The sequence below is a fragment of the Talpa europaea genome (genome assembly GCF_964194135.1).
Source record: "Talpa europaea genome assembly, chromosome: 9".
Classification (NCBI taxonomy): domain Eukaryota; kingdom Metazoa; phylum Chordata; class Mammalia; order Eulipotyphla; family Talpidae; genus Talpa; species Talpa europaea.
The window spans coordinates 35,498,393-35,505,657 of NC_140076.1; positions in this window are offsets into that span (position 1 = coordinate 35,498,393).

Consider the following 7,265-nt stretch of genomic DNA (forward strand, 5'->3'; position numbering starts at 1 on the left):
AAATTGTTCCACATCTGGCCATTAGAGCCCCTACCAAATGGCCCCTGTGCCCTTTTGACATATCATTGGGTGTGTGTGCAATTCCTACTTTCTGTCACACTCTTCTTGTCCTTTCCCAGCCCTGGAATCAGTTATTTCTCTAAGGAGCCTTGGCCCCTTTCTTTAGGTAATATTTAAAAATCCAGAATAGGTAGTGGCTTTGCTCACTGATAGATGTCATCTGTGTGTATGCGTTCACAAGCATGTATATGTGTGTGTGTTCAGAATCTCTCCAGTTCTAACACTATAGTTTTATTCACTGTTTCCTTTCTTTATCTTTACTCTTCTCTCAAATAGTGAGAAACCTGCTCTCATTGTCCGTGGTATATTTCCTTAGTTGCTCCGTTACAGGTAGTTTCAGAAATACTAATCCATATCCATGTGAAAAACAAGACACTAAATGAAGCACAATATTTGTGCTTGATTATTTTCCCTTTGGCCTAAGAGTCTATAGTCAAAACTTTCTTTTCCAAAGTTTCTTTGATTAGTTCTTTCCTGCCCTCTCTCCTAGTATGGTTATGTTGTTCATTTGTGACATAGTTGGTTCATTTGTTTTAGTGTGTATCCATCTGGAATTTTATCACATCCATGCTGATTATATTTGATGCATGTTTTTGGTATGCAAAACATTTACATAGCTCTAAATTGGAGAAATATATTTAAAGGACTGCTCAGGTGTTATTCCCCTGGTTTTTTTTAAAGATTTATTTATGCATACAAGAACTGGGGTACAAGCCAGAGGTGGGAAGGTGAGAGGAGGAGGGGGTGAGAGGATTCACCAGAGACAGAGTTGGAAGCAGAACAGGTGCATTGACTGAAATACACTGTTGAGGGGAGCAGTGGGTAAGACAGGAGAGGTCTGCTGCGCCATGTAGGTCATCTCCCTGGCCAGGGATCAAACTTGTGCTGCAGTAGCTGCAGATTGCTTTATAGTGCTGACACTTAACCCTTTGTGCCACCAGGGAGGCCCTATTCTCTTGTTTTTCTACCAGTCCCTTCCACTGTCATAAAAACTAAAACAGTCAGTTTTATTAGTTTATGGTCCATATTTTTTGAGTTTCTTTCTGCACAGTTGCAAGGACTGAATTAAGGTAAGTTGCCTGAGAAACTTACCTTGGGCAGAAAAGTAAGGGAGGAGGGCCCCCCTCCCCCCAAAATCAGTCATCAAGATAAATATTTAAAATATTTTTAAAAATCAAGATTAATGCAAAAAATTCCATGATGACAAAATATCACATTTTAAAACAATTATCACTGTTGAGCTGAGCCATATTGGAATCTGAAGCAAAAAGAAAAGTGTGGGGCCTCCCAGGTGGCGCAGGCGGTTGAGCACCACACTGTGGAGCTGTCCGCAGCCTCTGCAGCCCGGCAGTGCGGATTCAGTCCTAGCCGGCCAGCAAGAATCCCAAATGGTGGGGCAGACCTCTCCTGTCTTGCCCGCTGCTCCCCCCAGCGGTGTATTTCTGTCAATCTGTCTGTTCTGTTTCCTGCTTTGTCTCTGGTGAATCCTCTCACCCTCCCGCTCATCTGGCCTGTACCCCAGTTCTTGTATAAATAAATAAATCTTTAAAAAGAAAAAGAAAAAGAAAAGTGTGTTCCTTGGTACATATGTTTAAGTGGCTAATTTCCTCCCAGAACATTAAGGCAGTTGAAAAAAATATTGAAAAGTATATTAATTAATACTCAAATTATTTTACATTTAAATATTTTATTCATACCAAAACATACCTTTTTACAATTTTCCTTTCTTCCTTTAACAAGTTAGTTAAAAATTATTTCAGATCACTTGTTGGTCAAAAGAAATACTCTAACCTGGCAACTATCTCAACTGAAAACAATATAAGCAAAGAAGTAGATTTTGAAAATATCACTCACAAGTTTGCCTCTATTTGTGCTATAGGTGTATATTTTTCCTGAGCTCCACGGTGGCTCTCAGGACACTGCTGAGTGATACATGTGTCCTCTCCTATTTCCCCCTTCTTTATTACACAAGAGAAGCATACTGTGGACATGTTAGCATGTGACTGAAGGGTACCCAGGGACCTCAAGCTATTAAGGGGGCATGCTCGAAAAGGGATTCCACCATCTGCACACACAAAGTCAAAGGCAGCATACTGTCAGTGTGCCAGGTTTTTTGTGGAATTCCTGTGCATAGAGAGAGAAGAAAGGATATTCCTAATAAAACTCTAAATATTACCCATCCCCTCTTGGGCAAATGCCCAGTCAAACAGGCTCAGCCTGAAACGGGGTTGCTGAAGCCAGAGAGCTTGCCACCAGCCTAAAGTACCATCTGACAAGGAAGTGGAAGAAAGGGGTTAGGCAGGTCTCAGAGAGCTGGGACAGAAGGAGATACCACGTCAAGATAACAGCTGCCATTGTCTCTGCCTAGGACCAGGAGCAGCCCATCCATGTGTCTCTCACCCACATGTCTCTTCCAAGTATCTCCACATGTCTCTCTTCCACATGTCTCCTTCAGGTCCCTGGTTGCAAGTCAAAACCAGAAAAGCAAGAGAACCTGAATGTGTTGCTACAAGCCAAGCATGGCTGCTTAACTCCACTTTAGTTTCCAGCAACACCCCCCTCCATCAGGAAGTCAGCTTCATGCCACCCTTGAAGTTGTACTCCTCTACGCCTGAGATCTCTTTATTGCTGAGATGTGGGTGTAGTTCATTAAAATGTCAGGGGGTGGAGTTCATTCAGGACATCATTCATAGGTTCAGAGTTTGCTCCTGACTCTGACAGACACTCTTTTTTTTTTTTTAATTGAGGCATGTTTTATTTATTTATTTGTTTGTTTTTTGTTTATACATGCACTGGGTACAGTCAGAAGCCAGAAGCGCGGGAGGGTGAGAGAATTCACCAGAGCCAGAGCAGGGAGCAGAGCAGGCAGAAGGACCGAAGTACACTGCTGAGCAGAGCAGCGGGTGGCAGGAGAGGTCTGCGGGCCATGCGGGACCCTCCTCCAGTGGCCGGGGAGCAGCCGGGGATCGAACCGGCACTGCAGAGGCCGAGGGCAGCTTCGCAACCCAGCGCTCAACCGCTGCGCCACCGGGGAGGCCCTGACAGACACTCTTTATGCTTTGCTTTTTCTCCATCTTGGAAAGCACTCCATGTTAGATCATGGAGAAGTGCAGAGATGCAGGCAGCAGTGGTCTCTGAAAGGTCAGTCAGAGGACACAATGCCCCAGCCAGCAACTGTGCCACGTCAGAGGCCTGTCTGGGAAGGAAACATGAAAGCCTCCCGTAAGACCAAAGACTGGCATTTGGGCATCTTCTACAGGAGGGCACTGACCCCAGATGAAACCATCACCAACAAGTCAGACCCTGCCTTTCTTCTGCCTATCCCTCCTTCCATCCTGACCCTGGGGCACCCAGCAGCAGCAGTGTGGGAGGAGGAGGAGGGGAAGGGGAGGAGAAGGAAGAAAAGAGAACATGTTTAGAAATAGAAAAAAAGACAGGAGGAGGGGGGGATGGTGGGAGAGGAAACATGTTTAGAAATAGGAAAAAGCCTACACTTGTCTTTCGCTCTTGCAGGGTTTCAAACCCCGATGGGTCTGAGAAAAACTACACCAGAAGCTGAAGCACTGACTTAAATCACCCTGGAATTTTGGTGACTGTAAATTAAGGCTTGTCATGCTTGAAAGCAATAGGAAGGCAGAGAGATCTGCTCGACACACTGCAGGGAGGGAGAAGGGTGATTGGACCAAGTCAGTTTCAAACTCAGTGATAAGAAAGAAGTTATTTCCTGCTTTTCCCCTGCCAAAGTCTGCCTGCTTAACATGCCACATTTACCAGAGAACCAATCTGATTTCCAGCCAGCTGGGAAAAAGAGGTCAGGCAGCATTACGGCGGGATTTGGTACGCATGTGGCGAGTACGTATGGAAAGCATCCTCAGGGCCACGATGAATGACACTGAAATTCTCTGAGCTTTTCCCTTGCCAGCCCTACTCCTGGTTGGAATCCTCTCATAGGACCAACATGGACAAGATTTCTGTTCATGTCTGGGGCTGGGGCTGGGTGGGAGAGAAGACATGTCTTTCTTCAAACATGAAAGAAATCTTGGAATTCTCTTTGGCTGGATTATCACAGGCCACAGGCTCTCCCTAGCCCTCATCTTTGGCCTGGGAAATGTTATGTGGGTAGCAATCCCTCTGCCCACCTGTGACTATGCAGGTGCTTCTTTTCACCAACTGTCCTCTGCAGGGCAGCAGCCTTCCTGCCTGCCCATGACCTGTACCTGCCAGGACTTCTCTCCACTGACCTCCCTCGGTGGAGGCCGCTCTCCTCAAGGCCGCCCGCCTGTGACCATGCACGTCTCTTAGCAGCTCTTCCTGCCACTTGTGTCTGTGCAAGTTTCCTTTATTCTCTGTCCCTTTCCCTAATAAACCTTTTCTTTAAATATATATATATATATATATATATATATATATATATATAAAAGAAATGTTATCTGACCATTGACTCAGGCCTAGGTTTCTTATTCATCTGTCATCCAGTCTGGTGGGAGGGAAAGAGGGGTTACCGTGAAGGTAGGCCACTCAGGGCACATCCTGGAATGGAGGGGCTGGCCAGTCTACCCAAGTCACGTGGTTGGAAAATTCAGCATCCCTGGGATATGGGGTTGATATTAGAAAGGCAACTTCAGAATATGTTTTTTCCAAGTAGATATGTTTACTGTTGCTTGAGTCTATTAATCTATTTTAAACAATAATATGGAAATCAGATTTTAAGTACTTCCTAAGTGCCAATCACTACACTAAATATGATTGTGCATATCACATTTAACTATTTTAATCTCTGCATTAGTTTGCAAGAGCTGCTGTAACCAAGTACCACAGCTGGGTAGCTTCAGCAAAAAAAATGGACAGTCTTTTGCTTCCAAAGGCTAGAAATCTGAGATCCAGGTATTGGCAGGGTACACTCCTTGGCTCTCAGAAGCATCATCCTGAGCTCTGCCCTTATCGTCAGATGGTGTTCTGGGTATGTGAGTTCCAAATTCCTTTTTTAATAAGGACTTTAGTCATATTGGATTAGGGCACCACCCTCTTCCAAAATAACCTCACATTAACTTAACTAATTATATCTTCAACAATCCTATTCCCAAATAAGGGTTACATTGTGAACCACTATATATAGCGAACATAGGAATTTGGGGAAGACACGATTCACTCCATAACAATTCCCACTCCCAGTTGAAAACAGCATTAAGGCTATTCATATTGAGCATACAGACCCATAGCCGGTAAAAAGGAGAGAGAGCTCTCTGCTCGCTTCCTGAATCCCTGCAGTTACCTCTCTGCTACTGAGGTAATCATTACCCAACAAACTGTCTCCTCTTGGGAAGTGAAACTCAACACATATTTCTCACCTATGTCCACTTGTTAGAAGCAAAGAGGTATCATTGTCTGTGAACGCATGTGGAAGGATAAAGGTTATTGTTTTATCCATACTCACTGCCCTATCCCACCTCCTCCTATGTTCACAATCTGCCTGCACAAAGAAAATCTTGCATTAAAAAATATACTTTTTTCTTTGCGTTAGAAAATATAATTCCCACTATGTCATTTTGGCATTATCTTGAGACTTACTGAAGATTTAAATTGCTTGTCTGTGTGTAATATATATATTTCATATACATGGATATATATTTGAATTTTTTCCTAATTTACATACTTTGTGGAACTGTAGTTCATTGAAAAAGACACCATGCAATGACTGGGCAGAGTAACGTTGGAGGCCAGATCTGGGGATGAGCCTGAATGGCCATCTTCTCTATTCTCCTATTACTGGATATTTTAAATCCATTCTGTCATCATTCCCTTGCTTGAGTTGTTCACCTTTCAAAAAGAGAGGGCAGAGTTCAAAGAGAGAAAATGTAAGTCCTGCCATAGATGGAGGTGACAGTTCAGTGATCCAGAGTGCTATGGGTTTCAAGATGTGAGTTAACAGCTTGCTACAGGATGGAGATATTTTGCTACAGTTGAGGCTCAGATGAGTTAGAAAAATGGACTTTTCCATCCATTGACCTCCACTATTAGGCTTCCCCATACTTTATTGTGAGTTCCCTGAGGGTAAAGAACTCATTCTATTTTTGCATGCTCCTCCTCTGATTCGTGGACTCCAATGAAGACAGGTGAGGATTCCCAACTAGGCCATTCCATTTCCATTTGGGGTTGTGCTGTAACAGATCTGACAGTGACTCCTATGGTTGATCACCCCACAGGACACAGTAATACTCTAAAAACCATTTATCTACCGGTTTCTAGAGCCACAGCAGGCCCTTGCCCCAGAAATTTAGGGGAGAGCACTGTGGTTCTCCTGGAAGGGTTTCACAGAAACCTCAAATGGTGTCACAGATAACTAGCACAACAGGATCTGATGGTCCTGTGGCCCAAGTGGTAGACCCGTGACACTGTAACCAAGAACTGCTGTAGATCCCTCTCTGGCATTGAAGCCCACTCAGAACTGGCATCCTCCCAAGTCACCTGATAGGTGGTCAGGCCAGTATCCCTAGTGTGGAACATGCTGCCACTAAAGCCTCTTTAGTGATGGAAGTTACCAGGTGCAGTAACTTGTTCTTGACCTCAGATGATGTTTCCCTATGTCCATACTAGGTTTGTTTTTTTTTTTTGGGTGGGTGGGAAACTCGCCGGTGGCCGGGGATCGAACTGGCACTGCAGAGGCTGTGGGCAGCCTCACAACCCAGTGCTCAACTGCTGCACCACCAGGGGAGGCCCCATACTAGTTTTTTGAATAGTTCATTAATGTTGTACACTTCTGAACTTTTGTAGAGGTTAACTTCTCACTCTCAAAAGCACATCTATCTTCCAAGAGATGCCCATATCCCTTGTTCCTAGAAACCCCATATTCCATTAGCCATTATAATAAATCCCTGGGAGTCAAGGCCTCCTGGTGATTATTCTAGACTTACTGTCCATTGGGGTGATTCCGTTCACTTTATCACTGGCAGTTAAGAATCACCACATCACCCCAGAGAACATCCCATATGAAGCTTCGCGTTGATGAAAATGGCTCCCTTACTAAGACATTCTCTATTGCTTTTTTTTAAAAAAGATTTATTTATTTATGCATATAAGAACTGGGGTACAGGCCAGAGCTGCAGGGGGTGAGAAGATTCACCAGAGACAGAGTGGGAAGCAGAACAGACGGATTGACTATAATACACTGCTGAGGGGAGCAGTGGGCAAGTCAGGAGAGGTCTGCT